Here is a 23,322-nt window from a genome sequence, read left to right as displayed (position 1 = left end):
CCATTTTATTGCTTTGTGACGATTTCCATTCACCTAAAATGTAATTAAATTGTAATAATATAGTTGGGAGAATTAAGGAATTGATCAAATCAGTTTTTCCCTATTTGTACCATGAATAATGGTCCGTTTTCACTCAAATTTTCAGATTATCTTTAATTGTACATCTAGCATTGAAGTCACTAACCTAGCACCACTATCTCTCATTTTAACAATGTTACCAAGTCCCTTTAAATCGGATCAACAATAATGAAAGTTATTACTGTTTGAAATATGAAAATCACACAATATATGCGAATCTAAAATTCGCAATTTGATCACTGGGTTTTGACTTAGTCGCGGATAACTCTCCCGTTTATGGTGTACAAAACTATAATATATATTTTTTCTTCTAATCACCTTCTCTCTTGAAGCACTACTCGTAATATATTACGGATACCATAATTACTACTACGGGTTCTCTAAAAATAAATAACGATCTTTTATATTTTGTTTATTCATTTTGTGTATTTGAAAAATTACTGTTGCACCAAATTTGAAGAGCTTATACTAATAGTAATATAAAAGCTTCCAAAATACTTAACTTTTTCATTTTTTCTCCAATTTCGTTTAAACTTTCATCAGGCTGCTTCTCTGATTTTGTCGCTTTCTTCTAGAGTAGTTTGCAATTAGATTTGATTTTCCTTTAATCAAACCTTTCAGCGAGCGTATGAAATTGAGGTATCAATATGATATTACAAATGATAGCTTGTTTTTAAATTGATGTACTGATGCAAATCATGCAATTATTTATTTCTCTCATTATTTCAACGCAGTATTATTTAATCCAGCCTGCATCTTAACGTATAGAATCTAAAATACCTTCTCGTGTGTACGTGTTAGAATTTAGGATGTGTTTGTTTAAAACATAAAGGGGACATTTAAGGAACTTGACCACCGAAACCCATATGCGAATTGAAATTCAGATATTCTATGTAGATTTCCATGGTTAGCGAGTATTCTCGGAAAACTAGACGCAATACTCTTCATTCTTCAACTTGTGGGATCTGCTTACAACCTTCTCAAATGCTCCTTCCTTCCGACCTTTCCTTTTCTTTTCTATTTCCATTTTAAATGTTTTATAACAAATTATTTCAACTACCATCTCTTCCCTTTCCTTTCTTTTATTCCTCTGAATGCCCCATGAGCGGGCTCTATTGACGAAAGAATATTTTTAACAGCCTTTTCCAATTGGTGTTACCGTAAGCCCCCAATCGTAAAATGAATATATTCATACACCTGTTTTCATACACTGGTAGGTATATTTGTTTTAATAGTTGGTTCAAAATAACAGTATTCAGTCCATCTTTATCCAGTTTTATTTACTGGAAAAAATATCTAAATTATATATTTTAATCATGTACATGTATCATTTTATATCAAGAATTGACAAAATAAACAAATATTGAGATGTTAACATATTTCGCAAGCATTGTTCTCTCAAGTGAATGTAATTTTGTATTTATGCTTCTGAACGCATGAGGTATTTCTGAAAAAAAATCTTAATGTGATGTGTTCAAACGCCTGAGAATCATTATCATTCTTAAACTTTAAACGATAATATATTTTCAAACACGTTTTTATAAAAAATTAATATTAGTGGCCTACTTTATTCAGAAATATTTTATCATCTTCCCATCTTTGCTACATGTTGAAATAATTTGGTCACCGACAACTCAAACAAATAAATAATGTATAGGACAGAAACACTCCATAATATAGAATATTTCAAAAAATGATTTGATCCATGAAAAATGGTCAGATCTATTTCATCACGCAAACGTACACACTGCATGTGATAATTTTGATAAGAATGCTTTTGAATGCAATTGATAATGCTATAATGTAATTTAAAAACTGTAATGTAAAATGTAATTTACAAATTTATTACTGATTTTATTGACTCTCTTTACTCGTACGGTAAATGTATCTGTATAAATCGTCTGTGTTTATTATGGTGTTTGTTGTTTTATTTTTCTATTATTCTTGTTAATTTGCTTCATTAAACCATACAATGTTTTTTTAATAGTCAGGGGTCGAAATATTACAAGCTATAAGCTTCTTAGTAGACCCCTCCACATATTTCCATTACTTTGATGTTCTCAATCTGTTCATTATCTTCTCAAATCATTGTGAATATTTGTCTTAAACTTGATTAATTTGGGGAATATGTGGAATATGGAATATTAATGATACTGAGAAATTGTAAATGATGTGAATTTCAGCTTTTGAATATAGAATTGTCAAAATTAAACCCTTATTGAACTGATTTGAATTGAACACTATAACCGATTTTTTTTTGTTCGAAAGGACGAAGAAAAAGAAGAACTAAAAATAATTTCTGTAATTTATTCCTTGACTTTTCTTTTCGATAGAAGAGGAATCCGATTCGTCTTCTATATCAATCAGCAGCGGTGGATCCATTTTGCTCCCTTGTATATATCATGGACTTCCGTTTGTTCACAGCGAAGTGTGGGACATAGGCCCTTGTAAAACATGTACGTGTTTTAACGGCACTACAACATGCCAAATTGAATCGTGTCGACCGGTATTCTGCGCTGAACCCCTAAAACGGCCAGGAGAATGCTGCCTTTCCTGTCCGTACGGTAAGTCTTCTGATAGCCCCCACACGCCCTCTCATGACCACACCTATGTGGGATTGTGTCGCGAAATTCACTACTACAATATATAGATCCAACTAGATTGCCTGATCCAGGGCCCGGCCCCCCCCCCCCCCCACTCAGTGTTATTTAGGGTACGCATATGCTCGTACCCTCTTTTTGAAAGCACCCCCTACCTGAGGACTGCCAGCATTTCCGAACCCCCCTTTGGCGGGCTTTTCGCGAGCTTTTCCTGCCTTGAAGACCCCCCTAAATCAGGAAAAATGCTCAATGTACCCCCCTAAATTCGGAATAATTTCTCATGAGTCCAAAGAGATGAGAGAAAAAAGAAAAACACCCCCTTTTTAAAGAAATCTCCGGGTGAAAGGTCAAATACACCCCTTTTTTTACAATTCTCGGGCCGGACTTTGTTGCACGAAAAGTACCCCTTTACCGGACATTTTGGCAACACGCATGCGGTCATTCCGACCTCTGAGTGGGGGGGGGGGGGGGGGGGGGGGGCCGGGATCCAGGGACTCTTCAACTGTTGCAAATTTGGGGTTTCTAAGTTGATCGAGGGGGGGGGGGATGGTGATACAAAAATATCCCTGTCACTTTGTGATCTTCTCTAGATCTGCTTGTTTTTCTGCTGTGTTCTCATCTATTCGTTGGCCTCTCTTTTTCAAGGTCACGTCATCTTCAATTCCCGGAGTGATGCGTAATTATGCTGTGTGTTTTCCAAACGTCTTTCTTTCACGTCGCACACGTGTCGTCATTTCATCTGCGTTATTACTGAGGTTAATCAAACTGGTGAAAGCAATTAGCCAAAGACTATTTATCAAATACCATGGGCGCAATGTTTATTTTGTCACTCTCACATTCCTACACCAAAGAGGCGCAAATTGCGCTCTGCTGCAGTATTACGTCACTAATGGCGCCTCTTGTGCAACATGCATATAAAAATGAATACAGTGACTCATTCATATCAGACATGCTAAATTTAAATGTTTCAACGTATTTTCATTCCCCCCCCCCCCACTCTTTTTTCGTATCATGATACTTATAAACTAGTCATCAAATCCATCTCTTAAATCCTGATTTATTCTAGACGTGACCGTGCGTAAAGTCAAACCCGCCATACGGAGTAAAGGCAATGTGACGACAAACGGTGACGTAACACTAGTTCTTGAGGTAGAAATTAAATTTAGAGATACCAGAAAGAAGACAGGAGTGAGCGGCGAATCTCTCTGGGAGTTGTCTGCCTGGATTGCTCCTGTAAACACTACTCACAGGTATGTGCTTGCGACATCCTTAAAGAAACAGAACAAGAGTCTTAAAACCTGAGCCAAAAGAAAGGTGTCTTTTATTACTGTAAATACTTTGGTAACCTTGCTTTCATGTTAAAAAGTACGTTTTGATTATAATCATTATTGCAAAATTATGTCCTGAAGTATGTTAATCTGAAACCTATGGGCATTTTACTTTCCTTCGTGAATTACTTGATAGGCATACGCCCACAATCTACAATTTCCTCATAAATCCGTCAGGCGTGTCTGTTTTGACAGAAATGGCGCATTACAAATGTTAACTATTATTATTATTATATAGTATTCCCTAATCCAATACATAAGTCTAATTCTAAAATCTGTATTATAGGCTCATGAACTCTTTATTCATGAATTTGATGTTTAATTTATACGTTGATTTAATTATGTTATCTATTATATTTTGTGAACATGGAATCTTGTCTGCAATCACTTTGTAAGATACTTTATTTATTTATTTATTAACAAAACCTGAATTGAATCGAGTTATAAGGACACAAACTCGGGGATGAAGGTCGTTATTGTCGCTTTATCACCATTGCATTTGCTGGAGAAGTGTATTTGTTTAGTTATTTTATTTAATTTATTAAAAACTTTATTAATTAAATCATTAGTGAATCCATCTTTTTATTATTTATCTCTCTATTCATTTGAATATTAGTCATTCATTTATTTGATTATTTATTAACTGTTGTTGTTGTTGTTTTTATTTCCGAATTCAGATAAAAATATTACACATAGTAAAATATACAAAGTAAAATATTTATACATGTACATAGACAAAATCGGTGGATAGCCCAATTCAGCAGTGCTTATACTTCTACTTCTACGACGATACTCAGCAGGATCCATAGGTCAGGATGTAGTGCTGAGGAACAGTAGAACAGGACATAAAGCAGAATAGAAACAAAACATAAATACAAGTTTTTTAAATACCAAGGTAACAAAATATTCAAAAAAATATCAAATGCGTACACCACACACACACACACACACACACACACGCAGTTATGCAAAATCATTTGAGTTTAAGGAAGTGTGTAATCAGTTATTAGGGTATGGAAGGATCTCAATGAAGTTACATTTCGGATGTGTTCTGGTAGTTGGTTATATTGTGTCGCCCCCTATAGAAGAATGTTCTTTTGCAATTATTTTGGTTTAGGGAGATCTAGATTTCGGGATGAGCGAAATTAATAATTATACGTGCGATATTCGATTTTATTTGACATATAAGACGGAGTGTAATTACTTAATATCTTAAAAATCATTGTACAACTGTTTATGGTTTCGTGTCACCTGAGCCTGGGATGGGAAATGCGAGCTTAATCATTGTGATCCTCGCTGAAATTAAGCGTGTGGGTGCATGCAACCAGCTCATATACCAGTAATACAGTCAGTATGTAAATTATTCGTTCTGCATTCACTTTGTTCTCTCTCAGTAACACGAGGCTGGATTTCAACGAGCAAGTTCTCAATGTTGATCAAGCATCGCAGTGGTACATCAAAGGAGATCAATTCATCTTTCGGGACGTCGTGTATCCCTCCAGTGCTCTGCCTTTAAACTGCGACGAGGCCAACGTCTGTGTTGAGCTTAAACGTGGAAAAAATGCAGTAGCAACCGATGATCGTCCTTTCCATGTTAGCAGTTTCCCCAAAAGGTCTACATCGTTGATTGGCTGCACTTCACTATGTACTGGTAAGAAGTAGGCCAAGCTACGGGGGCCCAAGTTGAAGAGGCGACTAACAGGGAACGAGGGGGGGGGGACACAAGAATTATTGTTCATCATTGGGTGGGCTAAATAACCCCGGAAGCAGTATTAAATTCACTTAAAACTGCTAAATTTTGCCTGATTTCGGGATTCTTCAACTATTACTTGTTTCAAATTTGGGGTTTTCAAGTTGATCGGGAGAGGGAGGAGCACGAAAAATTCGTTATTTTTCTGGCGCTCTTGTCTAACATCTTTACTCCTGTTCTTCTATCTTTATATCTGCTTATTTTCTGCTATCTTTTCTTCTTTTCATTGGCGTCTCTTTTTTTATGTGTACATCTCCTTCTTTTTTTTGGCCAAAGTGCTAAGTATGTGTTGTGTGTTTTTCCAAATGTCTAATTTTCCCGTTGCTCTAGTGTCGTCATTTCGACTGCGTTATTACTGATGTTAATCAAACTGATGAAAGCAATTAGCCAAAGGACATTCATATAAATGTCATGGGCGCACTTTATTATAATGTCACTGTCACATTGCTCCGCCAATCACCGCGCAAATTGCGTGCTGACACAGTATTACGTCACTATTGACGCCTCTTTTACAACAGGGATATTAAACTGAATAATGTGACTCATATCAGACATGCCAAACTCAAATGTTTTAGCATCCTACATTTATTCACCCTCACACCCCCCCCCCCCTTTACCCTTATTTTTTCGTATCATGATCATTATAAACAAGTCATGAAATCTATTTCTTAAATCCTGATTCATACCAGACGTGACAGTGCGTAATGTCAACCCTACCATTCAAAGTCAACGTAGTGTGACATCCGACGGTGACGCAACAATAGTTCTTGCAGTAGAAGTCAAATTTAGAGATGCAAGAAGTACGACAGTGCAAGGCGAATCTCTCTGGGAGTTGTCTGCCTGGATTGCTCATAAGAAAAAAAATAAAAGGTAGGTGCTTGCGACATCCTCACAGAAACAGACGAAGAGTCATAAAACATGCGCCAAAAAATTACGTTTCTTTTATTTCTGTTATATACTTGGTATTGGCTGTTTACAATAGTATCTTCTTTATGCTTCAATTCATACGTGTATATTGAGTGTATGCAGAGGCGGCCCTCTCGGGAGTTGGCAGAGGGCACGGCGCCCCCCCCCCCCCACTTTTTCAATCACCCCAAAAATGCCCCTTTTTACATATATAGGAAAAGTGCCTCTTTAACTTTTTAAGAAGTGCCACTTTTTACATAGGAATAGTGCCCCTTTTACTTTGACAAGTGCACCTATTAATTTGTAAAAGTGCCCCTTCCCCTTTTCAACTCTGATCAGTGCCCCTTTTATTTGGACACGTGCCCTTTTTCCTTCGACAAGTTCACATTTCCCTTTGTGATCAGTGTTTATTTTGCATTCTCATTAGTGCCCTTTTTAATATCTAGTAAGTGCCCCTAGTTAGGTATGAGAAGTACCTTTTTTCACTTCTGATAAGTGCCCCCTTCACCTCTGATAATTGACCTATTTAAATCTGAGAGGTACGTGCCTCATTTACTTTGACAGGTGCCCCTTTTCCTTTGTAAGGAGTGACCCGTCCCCTTTTAATAACTAACCCCATTTTAACTCGGATAAGCGCACCTTATATTTTCACAAGTGTCCTTTTTCCTTTCTAATAAGTGCCCCGTTTTCTAATGATAAGTTTCCTATTAAAAAGAGCCCCTTCCCCTTCTCATAAGTGCCCCTTCTCTGGTAAATGATCCTTTTCGGGTACGAGAAGTAACTTTTTTTCACTTCTGTTATGTGCCCCCTTAAACTCCGATAAATGCCCCGTTCAAATCTGATCGGTGCCCATTTTCTTTTAACTAATGCATATTTTCTTTTATTACAAGTGCCCCTTTTTCATTCACATAAGTGCCCTTTTCATATCTGGTCATTGTCTTTTTTCAGATGCGATAAGTGCCTCTTTTCACCTCTGATAATTTCCCTTTTAACAATATATGATAATATCTTATAAATGCCCCTATCAAAATCTGATGGGGCCCCTTTTCCGTCGACAAATGCCCATTTCCTATTCTCATGATTTACTTTTTTCATTCCTGGTGAGTGTCTCTTTTTGAGGGTGTAAAAAGTGCCCCATTTTCACCTCTGATAGTTACTCTTTGTACTTTGACACATGCTCCTCTTTTTTCCTGATAAGTGTCCCCTTTTCCTTTCATCATTAAACGCGCCCTAGCTAATTTCAAGCAATTAAGAGCAATTTCCCTCAAAGCTCGCTCGCTACGCTCGCACGCATCTATAGATGATATAATTATGTAACATATCAAAGGTCTTTTCAGCCTACCGATATGAGAATGTACTTATAACCCCATTAGGATTTTTTTTTTTCCTGTTTATAAAATGTATTTTTTCGCACTGCAACCTCACACATCTTAATTGTTTTCCTCTCTCGCTCGCAAACATTGTTTTTTTTAGACAATCAAATCAAACTGCAAAGCATGATGCTTGTAGGGTGTATAAAGTGAAACGAATTCTAGGAAGTGCCCTTTTTTTCTTGGTGCCCCCCCCCACACTTTGGAAGTCGCTCGGCCGCCCTGTGTGTATGTTACATTGGTCTTGAAATGAAAATGATGTTAAAATTATATTATAGCAAAATTGTGACATAAGTTGCAAAATCATAAGGAGAGAAACTCGGGGATAAAGGTCATTGTTGTCGCTTATCATCATTGCTGTGATCCTCGCGGAAATCAAGCCAGTGTATGCATGCAACCAGCTTATATACGAAGTAATACAAGTCTGTATATTAACTGTTCATTTTGCATTCACTTTGGTCACTCTCAGTCACACCAGGATAGGTTTCACCGAGCAAGTTCTCAATGTTGATCAAGCATCGCAGTGGTACATCAAAGGAAATCAATTCATCTTTCGGGACGTCGTGTATACATTCGTTGATCCATCTTTAAACTGTGACGATGCCAACGTCTGTGTTGAGCTTAAACGTGGAAGAAATGCAGTTACAACTGATGATCGTCTTTTCAATATAAGCAGTGATCCAGACAGCTCTACACCGTTTATTGGCTGCACTTCACTGTGTACTGGTAGGAAGTAGGCCAAGCTATGAAGGCCCAGGGACCAGGGTAGAGAGGCGACTGGTAGGGAAGAGGGGGGCATCAGGCTTATCGGGTGGGCTAAATAGTCGGACTTAACTATACCATTAATGTTAACTACATTCTACATTAAAATTTGAGGAGGGTGTAATGTGGTGGAGGCTTGGGGTTCTTGCATTTATTTTCTATACTTTTTTTCGGAGGAAATTCGAAACCCCTACAGATTATGATATTAATATATGTTAGAATTAATTCTTAATCAGAAAAATTCAAGATGCCTGTGTTCTGAATTTCTTTGAGGAAACTTTTTTTTAAAGAAAAACAATTTCCGCAAAATAGACCAGTTCGTAGTTTCCATATATCAATAATAATGATCCCAAATATCCTCAGATCTTTTACCAATGAAGTAGTCCCATTTCGTGCAATTTAGAATTATCACCGCAAAAGTAATATATTTACTTCATGAATACATTTTGATTGCTGTGTTGAAAAGAATAATTCCACCAGTGTTCCATAGAATTTCATGTCAGTGCATGAACGAATGATTACTACATACATTTCTAAAATGGGTTTTATAATGCTGGTAGAAATTATATTAATCTGCCAATGCGCATATCTTATCTACCAACTGGCTTATTGCTCTGGAAATTACATATTTACAAGGTCGCCATACCTTAAATAGGAGTAAGAGTAAAGCCTTTCAACAAAATGGGTTTATTTTATCTCACATTTGGTAATTTAAATCGATCAGGAAGGCCAGTGGTGGATTCAGGGGGCACCGGAAAAACGTGCACCTCCTCCTCCCCAAGTGAAGAGAGAAAAAAATAATAGGATAGGCATGGGCCGATAACTATTTTGGGGGTGTGTGCTTGTAGGAGGTTTATCGATGAGCCATGCATAATATGTGTCTTACCAAACAACAATTAATGTTGCAATTCGCATGCTGACTATTCAAATACAATTATTCGTAACAGGTGAATGAAATAGTTTGTAACGAGGCACTTTACAATGATGTGTGCATGAAATTCGATTAAACGATATTGGTCTATAATAGTACAAAATATGATAACAGGTAACACACACACCCACGTTGGCAGGAAGCATCCATAAATTTGAATATACTTTCTTGATAAACGACTTTGCGTATAGTACGTCACGTTATCAACAAAAGGGAAATTCCCGTGTCGTGCTGAGAAACTTTGCATTATATGCTTAGTTTATACCTCTCTCATACACTTTTGTTGGGAATCCTGTAGATTAGTAGGCAAAAATACAATAAATATCTCGTAATACATATGTATTTAAATTTGTTCAATTTCCTCGGTATTTGTAACCTGTAATTGTACAGGGCCTCTCAGGAAAACAATCTGTATTTAATACTGAGAGAGTTACCCTGTTTAAATCAAACGAATAATTACAATTTTAAAAATAAATGGATTCCAGAGAATTGTTGCTATGAATAATGTAAATCATTGCTTTCTTTTTATTGGATTATGTTTTGATCATTTCCGATCTAAAATATTAATTTTAAGAGGATATGTCAAAAGGAATCGGAATTTTGGTAAATTGTTTTCTGTATCTTGTACACATCAATGTCGACATCAGTGTCGAATTGACTGTATGTAGATGTCTGTGGGTATGTTTGTATTTATGGTCGCATTGTTAATATTTTTATTTTCATGGTCCCTTCTAAAACTAAAAGTAACCTTTATTTATGATTCTTAATGAATAGATACATTCAGTTTGGGGCTTTTGTTATATGCACCATGTTTGGTCTTTTGTTTTAATATTTCACAATATGGAGGTACGAGGAGTGAACAATATTCCACATTAGATATTGGAGTAGATATTGGAGTTTGAATGACTTGTTACTTCAATCTCTTGAATATATTTCAAAAACATTACATTTGTATTGTAAACATGATACTATAATAATAATAATAATAGCTAGTTCTTATATAGCGCTTTTCAGGACCGAAGGCCCTCTCAAAGCGCTTTACAGATATATATATTATTACCCCGGTCTTAGGATTCAGGCTTACCCGCACACAATGTATGCACATTCTCCACTCCCTGGGGAGCATTCCAGCCAGGCGTCTTTTTGTATAAGCGCACACTTGCTAATCTAACCACATTAGCTTTCGCATCCTACCGGGTACTTTGATGCGAGTAGGTATGTTTGTTAACATGATTGCATTATTATATCTTGTAGTTTTGATCTACACCAATATCGCCTTTATTTTAACCAAGATAAATCTATTTCATCAAAATTACGTTTTGTATCGATGTATAAAAGCATTATGACATATCTGAATAAAATGACAGAGAGATGAGGTTATTGACAGAGATTTCGCAAGAGATTAAGAGTTTTTGTTTGACTCGTAGGGAGAGGAGAAAGTTAAGTGATCATAAGAGAGGGGGACAGATTGGTGATTAATAAAGTAGATAGATAGATAAATTAATAAGACATAGGGAGTCAAAATGAAAGCAAATTGTGACCTGAGAGATTTTAGATATTTATTGGAATCCAACCTTTAGTTTTAGTTGCGATAAAGAAATAATGATAATAGATGAAGAGAATTGGAAAGAGAATTGAGAGATTTTGTGGGTGAGAGAGTTCGCGAAAAAGAGGAAAGGAAAGAAAAGATCGGAAAAGAGTGGATGAGACATTACAAGAACGTTGAAGAGAAATTCGTCATTCATGAAAACGAGGAATACTTTTTTTTAAATTAAATATAGGAACAAACACCTGCTCCAAAAACCATAGAAACTTTTGGACAACGAAATACCCATTTGCATTTGATTCATTTCCCTATAATGTAATAATGTTAAAGGTATGTTCGTGTGTAACTATTGTACATTTAGTGCCATTTATCGTCTGCTGGAAATAAACTCAGACTGCAACGGCATTGTAAGATAAACAACAAATTATTTCAATCTGGACAGCAGAAATCCAGATTTACACCTAAATTGTTTAGTTTTCAGGTTCTGGATTTCTTTTTTACTTTTCTTCAAGGCTATGTGAAAGATACCAGTAGCCAGAATTAATGACAAATTTATCATTACCCTTTAAGTGAGGGTTCTGCCTAATATTAAAATATTTCATGAATTGCAAAATTATCAAATTTATAAATTACACAACGAATTGTTAATGTGTTACAATGGCAACGAATAATAAAACAGGCCTTCAATCATTTTGTTTTGGTAATTTTATTTTTATTTGTAAAGCAAGACATTCAGTATTGAAAAATAAGCATAGTAAAGCAAAGGGCATGATAATTTCAGAAATACAAAAAAAAAAAAAATTACAAGACTTATGACTCTTATTACTATAGCAACATTAATTGGTTGAGATAAATGTTACATATATCAACTGAGCACTAAATGGTATAAGCGTTATACCAAACAACAGGGCACTGAGTGGTATAAGCGTTATACCAAACAACAGGGCACTAAATGGTATAAGCGTTATACCAAACAACAGGGCACTGAGTGGTATAAGCGTTATACCAAACAACAGGGCACTAAATGGTATAAGCGTTATACCAAACAACAGGGCACTAAATGGTATAAGCGTTATACCAAACAACAGGGCACTGAGTGGTATAAGCGTTATACCAAACAACAGGGCACTAAATGCTATAAGCGTTATACCAAACAACAGGGCACTGAGTGGTATAAGCGTTATACCAAACAACAGGGCACTGAGTGGTATAAGCGTTATACCAAACAACAGGGCACTGAGTGGTATAAGCGTTATACCAAACAACAGGTCACTAAATGGTATAAGCGTTATACCAATTTATAGGGCACTAAATGCTATAAGCGTTATACCAATCTACAGGGCACTGGGTGGTATAAGCGTTACACCGATATATAGGGCGCTAAATGGTATAAACGTTATACCAGTCTACAGGGCACTGAGTGGTATAAGCGTTATACCAACCTACATGGCGCTAAATATAAGCGTTATACCAACCTACAGGGCACTAAATGGTATAAGCGTTATACCAATCTACAGGGCACTAAATGATATAAGAGTTATAATGTAATGCATGTAACTTCGAAAGCTACGCTCATGGAGTATAACACAACGACAACAACAACGGGATACTTACTAGTGAATAAACATGTCAAGCTTAAAAACGATCACAAAGACTTTAAAAAACCAAACTATGGCAATTTCAATAACCTGTGTAAAATGTAGAAATATTCAAACTTGACAATGACATTATTACATAACCATAAACTGATTTCTATATACAAAACGGTAGGTTAGTGCAAAGGAGTTTATCGACAAACCCTGGTTTTGTACGTCATATGACGCGTTTTGACGCGTTTTTTTTTTTTTTGTAAAAACGCGTCACAACGCGTCATATGACGCATAAAAACCTTGGTTTGTCGATAAACCTCCTTTGTAAATTCGGGCCTAAGAGTTTGTGTTTGACCCGTAGGGAGAGGAGAACAACTAGTTAGCAGAAGAGAGGGGGGAAGATTGGTGATTAATAAAGTAGAAAGAGATAGGGCTGGTCTGAGAGATTTTAGATTTTTATTTGAAATTCAAAATTAAAGATAAAGTTGAGTTCTGGTCATGCGATTGCATTGTGATAGAAACGGTGTGGAATCGACCAGAAAAGGTCGATCATCTAGCATATAAGAATTTGTGTGTATTGCAAGGTTCTGGAATAATCAAAATGATAAGAAATTTGGCCAAATCTTGGTAAAGTTACAAACACTGTACACAGATGTATATGGGACTACACGAACACGTGGCGTAACAATTTACGATGTTACATGACATATTTAGAATATAAAGGCATTTGAAGATCCGTGCTTTTCAGGGAACATGTCTAATCTGATGTTTTTTCACACTTGCATAATAAGAAATGATAACGCTCACAACTTATTTGTCACCTCTTCCCCGAACTCAACCTTCTCTTTAAGTTTTGGTTGCAGTAAAGAAATCATACTAATAGATGAGGAGAATTGGAAAGAGACGGCATAGATTCTGTGGGGGAGACAGTTCGTAAAATAGAGGGGAGCAAAGAAAAAGTCGAAGAAAAGAGGATGAGATATAGAAAGAACAGTAAAGAGAAATTTCGTCATTTGTGTAAACGAGGAATAGTTCAGGTTAAACCAACAATACAAGAAAACTTGTAAAAACATGAGAAAATCATTCTTCCTTAAAATAGGAACATTTACCTGCTCCAAAAACCATAAGAACATCCGTACAATGAAATACCCATTTCAATAGCCTTTCGTGCCAAATTTCGAAACTTTCAAACAGGGCAATGACATTATTACATATTCATGAATTGATTTCTAAATACGACATCATTGAATTCCCCTTTTCATTATGTAAAATACAATTTTACATGGTAAGAATAACAACAGGCTGTTCTGTATGACTTTCATAATTCAAGGTTAGTGCATTGGCTCAATTGTGACATGTTTTATCATGGTGTTTTCCACTTAGTCGATGAGTAAATGCTTGTAGTTACCGTGGTCACTGTGGCCTTGCATATCATCAGTATCAGGCTTAAAACAAATCATCACGTGTCATTCCTACATATATTTATTATTGCAAAACGGGGAAATATACGCCGCTTCCTTGTAAAAATGAAACATTGTTATAGCCGAAGCTAGATAGTCAGGGAGAGTTCCGAAAAATCCTTTAGATAATGTAAAATATTCAGACTTTCCCGTCAAAGGTAAAGACCAGTATTGGAAACGCCCCAATTTCAAAAAATGAAATGGAAGCTCTCATTACCAATCATGTGAAAGAATATGTTTTGACTAATACATGATGATAAAAAATTTGCCGGGAAACCGCCTACTAATTCATATATTTGGTAAATTTGTTTCTCTCATGGTCTGTGAGAGATATAGGGTAGTACCATATACATCTTTCTGTGTATAGTGCTTGTAACTTTACGAAGGATGGGCCAAATTTCTTATCATTTTGATGATTCCAGAACCTTGCAGATGCTATATGCTAGATGATCAACCTTTTCTGATCGATTCCACAAAGTTTCTTTCACAATGCAATCGCATGACCATAACTGGTCTTTACCTTTAAACTGGGAAACGAATGAGACAATTATGTTGATGATGTTAAGGACAATAGAGCACCTGATTAAAAAGAATTAAAATCCGCCAGTAAAGTTGATTAACGAATTTGTACCCTTTCTGAGACATACTGACCCGTATTGTAGCCATTAGGCTGAAGTGTACATTTTTTAACAAAAATAAATTAAAAAACCGACATACAAAACACATAATATGTATTAATATTACCTGGCAGAAGTTATCAGCAATTTGACATTGTAAAGGTACTGCTTATGTAGCGATATTTGTTCTCCTCCGTTGGTCTCATTTTACATCTTAGAGTGAAGAAACAAAATAGAAAAATCAAAGAAAGTGTCCTTTGTGACGATGTATGTAAAGAAGCATGGTGAGGAATAGTAAAGCCATTTAAAGTTAAAGTTTGTCCAATTCATTGGCGACCATATTTGAATTATTTGTTTAAACAATCTATATGCCATTGAATGACAGATCTAATAACATTTTATTTTCTGGGTAACGCATTTTGGACGCCATGTTGAAATGTCTTTTACCAGCTTTTTTCTACCGCGGTACCTTGAGGTGCTACAAGTCATCGCTAGTGATGCAGCGAGAGATTTTTAAAGTTCTGATATTCCGGGCAACCATCATCTCATACTTGGTCAGCCAGATGCTAAAATACAGTTATACTCGGGCGTCAGCTAGCCCGAAAGTGTGTGTTTGATAACGAAATAATAATAATAATAATAATGGTGGCTTCTTATATAGCAGTGGCGGATCCAGGGGGCCGAAACGGCCGCCCCCCCCCCCCCCTATTGGCGGCGCTAAAATAAAAGAGGAAGAAAAGAAGAGAAGAAAAAAAAGGAGAAGAGAAAAGAAAGGAGAAGAGAAAAGAAAAGAAAGAAGAGAAAAGAAACAGAGAGAGAAAAAAAAGAGACCCCCCCCCCCCCACTCCGGGGTCGGACGGACCGAATTTGTGTTCCCAAAATCGCTTTAAAGGTCATTACTCTTTAGTGAGAAATTTGAAAAGGGCACAATATTGTGTATGTCTTTTAAAGGTAAAGACCAGTATTGGCAACGCCCCAATTTCAAAAAATGAAATGGAAGCTCTCATTACCAATCATGTGAAAGAATATGTTTTGACTAATACATGATGATAAAAAATTTGCCGGGAAACCGCCTACTAATTCATATATTTGGTAAATTTATTTCTCTCATGGTCTGGTGAGAGAGATAGGGTAGTCCCATATACATCTTTCTGTGTATAGTGCTTGTAACTTTATGAAGAATGAGCCAACTTTCTTATCATTTTGATGATTCCAGAACCTTGCAGATGCTAGATGCTAGATGATCGACCTTTTCTGATCGATTCCACAACGTTTCTTTCACAATGCAATCGCATGACCATTACTGGTCTTTACCTTTAATAGAAGCTATATACTCAACAGTCAAATTTTAAATTAACGGTAGGGCCGCTACACAACTCTTATGTTGCCCTTCATTTGGATTCAGCTCATACCAACTCGCTTGTGCATGTATTTGAACTCATGTTGGTAGTAATCATGGACAGGGGCGGCGATCCTGGGCCCGATAGGGGGACACATCCCCCAGGAAATTTAGAAATATAGCTAGAAAGAAATTATGCGGAAAGAACGTACATATTGGGCTTAAGGATTTTCTAGAATGCATAATTTCAGCATTCAACATTGCAAAATCTCGCTTGGTCGCTACGCCCCGGCCCTCGCCCGATAACACAAAACTTTGGTATGACGTTCCCGGCCGTGATTTATCCATGGTTGGTGTAATTTAATTTCTACTAACCCAATTGTGTGCTATCACTATCATGGTTGTTTCATTTTCCCTTTAAAGCAGGCGCGTAGCCAGGGGCGGTAGGTGTAGTAAGAGAATAGGACGAAAAAGAAGCAGACAAAGAAACATTTTTGAACATTCTGACAAGTCGAGAACGGTACAACGAATCGTCTTCTGTCTCTAATAATTTAATGAAAAGTCAAAGCTTCCGCGCATCACGCGGGCGGGAGGAAACTGAATTCAGACAAGGATTAAGAGGCGAGAACGGTACAACGAATCGTCTTCTTTCTCTAATAATTGAATGAAACTTCAAAGCTTCCGCGCTACGTGCGGGAGGGGGGAAACTGAATTCAGACAAGGATTAAGAGTTGAGAATGAAACAACGAATCATCTTCTTTCACTAATAATTTCTTTAAACTATGAACTATGCTTCGCGCGGGATGGGGGGGGGGGGGGATAAATTCAGTCAAGTAATACGAGTCAAGAATGGTACAACAAATCGTCTTCTTTCTCTAATAATTTCATTAAACTATGAAGGGCCAGAGCTTCCGTGCTTTGCGCGGGAGGGGGGGGGGGGGGGGGACTGAATTTAGACAAGGATTAAGATAAGAATTAGCGAGTCGAGAATGGTACAACAAATCGTCTTCTTTCTCTAATAATTTCATTGAACTATGAAGGGCCAAAGTTATCGTGCTTTGCGCGGGAGGGGGGGGGGGACTGAATTCAGACAAGGATTAAGACAAGGATTAACGAGTCGAGAATGGTACAACAAATCGTCTTCTTTCTCTAATAATTTCATGAAACATCAAAGCTTCTGCGCTTCGCGCTTAATAGGGGGGGGGGGGGGGCAGCGAGCTGCCCGAATACGAATTTGTTAATATCTTTCCTCGTTTATTCTGGTGATAAATACCACTTTTACAAAATACATATAATGCTTAAATTTTTGCTCGCTCGCTTCGCTCGCTAGCCGAAATGTGAAACCAGAAAATTACTTTTTCGGGCAAGAGGTTATAGCCCCCCCCCCCCCCGATGAAAATGTCAAAAATTGTACCGGTATGGTGCTTCTAATATGACCTTGTCAGTATTGGTATGTTGAGTTGATAAAACGGTCTGCGCAATTTTCAAATTTCCGCCCCTCCCCCCCCCCCCCCTATTGGAAAATCCTGGATCCGCGCCTGTATAGCGCACATGTCCGCCACATTATGGCGCTCTTAATGGCTCTGCCCGATTATTACCCTGGCGTTGAGGCCCGGTCACACATATGGACGCATGGGGGACGCACGGCCAGTGCATTGGAACTAGACCAACTAGCGAGTTGACACCGAATGCAAGGCGTGTTGCTAGCGCGCTGCGCGCATACAGGGCGTGGGCTTCGCGTATGTCTGGCGTTGGTCTTGCGCGCTTCGCGCATGTCTGGCGTCCTTTTGGCGTGTACATTAATGCACCGAGCTCCGCGCACACTTTTGAGCATTTTCATGAAATCCAGGCGCACACAGCAAATGACGACGAATGCATAACGTTGGTCCAGCGTTGGTCCAGCGCGCTCGACGAACGAGTAACAAATAATGACGCACACCTAGCGAACAACAACGCACTGGCCAAAATTGCAAATTTCCGATCCGCTGGCCGTTCGTCCCCCATGCGTGCTACGCAGGGGGGGGGGGAGGTTTGGGGGGTTCAAACCCCCCCCCCCCCCCTTTGGTTTTTTTTTTTTTTTTTTTTTTTTTACAAAAATGTCAAATTATGAAATTTCGAGACCAAAAAAAAAAAAAAGTGTCCGCTTACCCCCCCCCCCCCCCCCCCCCCCCCCCCACTGAGCGACTTTTCGGCCGGCGCGATTTTCAAATTTTCGGGAGCAAAATATTTTAAAACCCCCCCTTGAAAAATCCTGCGTACGCCCCTGCGTCCCCTATGTGTTACCGGGCCTTTAGCAAGGCAGCCACTGCGGCGCTCTAGCATTTCAAGGAATTAATTCGTGCCAGGTAACCATTTCAATCACCTGGGTTGAGTGTGGCAAATGAAGAGTAATGTCTTACAAAAGATTATTAGTGCCGCGGCGGGACTCGAACCGCGGACCTTAAGATCCACAGTCTGTCGACGTATCCACTCGACCACGACACCTCTATAAAATAACATTTTATATACAATAAAATTTCTTTTTTACTCGCTCGCTTCGCTCTGTCGCAGATTTTAGAATCAGGATGATTTCAGGCCTGTTTTAGCAATAGAGTACCCGAATATATATTGATTGAAAATTATCCATTATACCTTTAAAAATCAAACGATGAAAGTGTCGTTTTTTCCTTTGGCTAAACTCGGTGTTCAGGAAGATGATAATCCCGTGCAAGGTGATACCTTCAAATCCTCATATTCGGGTATGGAGGTAACGGAGTGTATAATTTGTGTATACTTTCAGTCATTTGTATAGCGAGATGTCCAAATGTATTATTTTATGTTTCATGTTGTGTCGAGTTCGAGTTCGACTCCCACAGCGGCACTTATGTCCTTTGGCCATACATTAATTGACATTGCCACCCTCGACCCAGGTGATGTAAATGGGTACCTGGCAGAAATTAATTCTTTAAAATGGTATACAAACAGAAATGTATTAATAAGTTAATTAATAAACAATTAAAATTAAAAAGGAAGAATCTAGGCATTCTTGTTCTCCGTCCCCCTATTTTCGTTTACCAAATTGCACGTACCCCATGTGCCCCCCCCCCCCTAACCTAGCGGACCTACTTGCCCCTTGATATCAAATCAAGTACATTTCCATCATCTTCATGACAGGGATCGTGGATTGGTTTCCAGCGATCTGGCTCATCCTGGAGATGGACTGATAAATCTGCATTCGACTTTAATGCCTGGAAGATTGGTAACCCAGACAACGGAGCAGATAATAAGTGTGTCTTCATTCCGCCAAGACCCTGGAGTATAGGCACCTGTTCTGACGCATCAAAAAGTCTGTTTTTTTTCCTTCCTTGTCTGACTTGGCAAAAATGTTTCCTCATGTCGACTCGTGAGTCATGGCCTGTCTCTATCTCTCTCTCTCTCTCTCTCTCTCTCCCTCTCTGCCTCCCTCACACACATTCACACACACAAACACACACGCACATATATTTTCCCCTATCCCTCTCCCCTTCTATATATCTTTAATAGCTTATAGGCTACTAAGGTGTCTTCGAAACTCTTTACTGTTTTTCAGGCTCGTAATAGAATCTTCCAATTTATCATTATCAGGAGATATAATGGAAAGGTAAAGAATGAACACAATGAATAGGCTTTTCTATCGCTCTACTTTCTTTCCTTTAAACTGAGTTCAATAGATATGAACTTCGCAATACACAACTATAAAGTTCGTTTCTAAAAACAACAAAAAGAAATCCCGAAGGGGGTTAAGGAGATATGAATAAACGCATCATCTAAAATTAAAAAAAATACGCTGTTTATTAGAATTACATTCAAGTGTTGTTTGAAAGTTGAATAAATAATGGGTAAAAATTTGATTTATATCCAATACATAGAGTAAGCTTAACTTGATTTTTGTTTACTTCTTCGTTTGTAGGACTCAGTTGGAAACAAACGGAATCATGGTCATCATTATCTGTATGTATCACATATGCTTTCAATCATATGTTAACTGTGCTATTTAAATTTGATAATTTATTTCATTAGATTAGTTTCGGGCTGTCATATTTTTAAGCAACTTGCTTACAATTACAATCCTTCTTCTTCAAATCATGTTATAGGGTTAGATGAAATATGATAATTTGACAATTAATCCTCTGATTTTATTCTTAATGATTATAATGTTTTTTTTGCATATTCATGTTTGATTGTCAAAGTATACTAATTGTTATTTTATGTAAAGTTGATACCGAAATTTCTATATTTTATATGGATGCAATAAAATGCAATATTGTGATAATTTAAAGACATGGTCACCTCAACGAATAAGTGTAGGTACACTGGAAGATGAGTTTTTACGTGCCTATTGATGTACAATATTCCTTACGGGAGTGTTCAAGAGTTATATAAATTGAAATATACCTGGCATTATGTAATTAATTAAAATGACATTGGCGCAGCCATTTTCTTTATGATGTGACGTACCAGGCGAACAAGTACATGTATCATGCACCAAGCACTAGTTGGAATTACATATAATTCAATAACAATACCTTTTCATTGATGGAGAATCATGGTTGACAATTTGGTGACAAATCTATAACCGGTGAACAATTGTAACCAATTTATTTAAAAATTAAATGATTACAGCAGTTGTCTATAAATCTTCATCATTTAAAAGTATGTCAAACTTACACCCAAGGAGAGCAACGAATTATTCATGCCATTGTCGTTCTGACAATAGGCCATTTTTGTAATGTAATCAAATTAAATGTACAAATTTTTCTTAAGTGTCTCATTGAAAATCATTTATTAACCTGGTACAAATAATTATATTTCAAAAATAATGAATTAAATAGCATATTTTACGTGTTGTAAGGTAAGACGTATCTTAACTAGCAATAATTAATGCATGCAATTCGATAAAAGCGGGTGAATGAAAATGTCATCACCGCACGCACACACGCACACAAACATTCGTGCTGAGAAACTCTGCATTCTGCTAAATTTATACCTTTCTCGTAATGTACATTTTGGTTTGGAATCCTGTAGATTATTAGGCGAGAATACAATAAATATCTCAGAATACCTTAAAGACCGTCACCACTACTGGGCAAGAAGGGATTAGACCACACAGCGAGCCAGCGAGGTCACTGTGACAGGTGGCTATCTCATTAACTCAGCTCTCATTTAACATAAGAAAAAGAGGATCATGGGGACCAACAGGCACCGATTGGGAAGTTTTCTATATAGAGGGAGCAAGTAGCTACAAGTATGGCAGTGTGCCTTTAAGTTATCTCCTGTAGTGAGATTTCCTTAACCCTAATAAGGCCGGGGCATAATGCCCCCCCCCCCCTATCGAATTTCTGCCGCTGCATCAAACCCCTGAACCTTTGGCGTGGAAAGTTTTTTCCCTCATGTCTTCAGCACATTTTAATACCAAAAATAGGCGGACCTATGGTTCGGGTGTTAAATGACGAAATACATCACATGTCAATCAAAATATGGAATTCTCACAAATGTGCGTGTGTACGTATATTGCATTTATATGATCTTTATCAAAATCAATATCATGAGTGATTTATTTCATGTTATATTTCATTCATGATTATACTTATGTAGTATTGGCAAGGCATTATTTTATTCACATAATGAAATACATAAGAAATTAAAAACAATGCAATACATCAGATATTTGGTAATTATATTAGAAACTGACGCTTTTCACCCGCGAAATATTGTATAAACTATAGTTTCATATGAAAACAACATGAAGCAAACATATTTGTACCTGGATATGTGTTTATTTGTATGTTTGTATTAGAAACTATTATATTTCACTTGATAAATGTTATTACTAAACTAAAACAGCAATTTCAAATCAAATCTGCCCATGCATTGTTCAAAATCAAGCATTTTTGAAAATATCCACACAACAAAAACGCATAGGCTATTGTAATAAAAATATTAATTAAAACAAATCAATAAACATACAAAAAATAAACATTTTTGAACCATCTCATTCAATATACGTCAATATATCACCATGCAAATGTTTACATTAATTGGACCTTCCTAGGCCAAGATCTTGGGGGGGCATGATGCCCCCCCCCCCCCCCCCCGAGCGTATTAAGACCTCAAATAGCCTGGCCTTTTTAGGGTTAAACCTAGTTTATTTTAGACTCATAGGGAGAGAAGAAAACAATCAGTAAGCAGACTTTTATTTGAAATCCAACTTTCAGTTTTGTTTGCAATAAAGGAATAATGATCATAGATGAAGCGAATGGGGAGATTTGTGTGGTTCAAAGAGTTTGTCGGCATTTATGTAAACGAGTAATAGTTCAGATTTAACAAACAATAGAAGAAAACTTGTACAAACATCAGAAAATACTATTTCCTTATATATAGGAACATACACCTGCTTCTAAATCCACAAGGAAAATCCGGACAACGAAATACCAATTTCCTTGAGTTATTGATTCATTTGCAGTATAACAGAATAATATTAAAGGTATTTTACGTCATTAATCGTCCGCTGTAAATGTAAATAGACTGCGTCGGAATCGTAAGATAATGTAATACATGTAAAATCAAAAGCTATGATCAATGACTACATAAACAACAATATCAACAGAATACTTACATTGTTCAAACTCAAACTATCGCAAAGCCTTTCAAAACCAATCTTTTGCAATGTCAATAGGCTTTTCGAACCAAGTGTTGAAATGTTAAAACATGACAATGACACTATTACATGATCATAAACCTTTCTCTTTATACATTATAAGAGGGTAGTGAAATTGCCCATATTGTTTACGATCATTAAAAGTGACCATCTTTAGCGATTTTTATTTTAATCTTATTCACGACTTGTTTCTTCATGGTTAGTCTTTTTACGTCTGGATTATGCCTTCAAGCTACCGCATCCATTTCTGGCCATTGTTCTAAGAAGGTATTTTGGGAAGGAAAGTTTATCAAGGAAACTTCATGAACATAAAAGCAGGCGATCTGTCTATTTAAACCTTCAGTATCTCTGGGCTTTAATCAATTGTTGT

At 37.1% G+C, this 23,322-nt stretch overlaps 1 long non-coding RNA gene across 1 annotated transcript; it reads left to right on the top strand.

Moving 5' to 3' along the window:
* The first annotated feature begins 3,761 nt into the window (after positions 1-3,761).
* On the top strand, positions 3,762-6,504 carry LOC115929988. The gene is made up of 3 exons (XR_004066784.1): positions 3,762-3,928; positions 5,401-5,657; positions 6,446-6,504. It is a non-coding gene; the product is annotated as an uncharacterized LOC115929988 (long non-coding RNA).
* The last annotated feature ends 16,818 nt before the right edge of the window (positions 6,505-23,322 follow it).

The sequence above is a fragment of the Strongylocentrotus purpuratus genome, unplaced genomic scaffold (assembly GCF_000002235.5).
Source record: "Strongylocentrotus purpuratus isolate Spur 01 unplaced genomic scaffold, Spur_5.0 spur5_contig_861, whole genome shotgun sequence".
NCBI lineage: Eukaryota > Metazoa > Echinodermata > Echinoidea > Camarodonta > Strongylocentrotidae > Strongylocentrotus > Strongylocentrotus purpuratus.
The sequence above is the reverse complement of the archived record's forward strand: the minus strand, read 5'-3'. Positions and strand labels throughout refer to the sequence as shown.